This window comes from Octopus sinensis, linkage group LG17 (assembly GCF_006345805.1).
Source record: "Octopus sinensis linkage group LG17, ASM634580v1, whole genome shotgun sequence".
Lineage (NCBI taxonomy): Eukaryota > Metazoa > Mollusca > Cephalopoda > Octopoda > Octopodidae > Octopus > Octopus sinensis.
Window position 1 is genome coordinate 33,874,659 of NC_043013.1, and position 446 is coordinate 33,875,104.

Here is a 446-nt window from a genome sequence, read left to right on the forward strand (position 1 = left end):
ATGGTAAGGAAATTACAACCATTCTCTTTTTCTTTACTCTTTCATTAATACTTATCTTTCTTAGTTACTCATTCTTCCTCGATACCTGAACCCCACTCACACATTCTCTATTCTGTCTATGCACACACACACACACACACACACATATATATATATATATATATAAGAAGAAGAAGAAGAAGAAGAAGAAGAGAAGGAGAGCAAGAGACACAGCAATTATTTTCTTTGTTTACACTTACAGTTTGCTCTTTGTTTCACTTATCGTTTACTGTCTCCTTATCTTCATCCATATAATCATATACACATATTGTGTGCGTGTGTGTGTGTGTGTTTGTGTGTGTGAGTGTATGTATGTGTATGTGTGAGCGTTTGATCTTGTAAACAAGAGGAAAATAACTCAATGTACAAAAAGAGTTTAATTATTTATTGGAGAGCTAAGATTACTC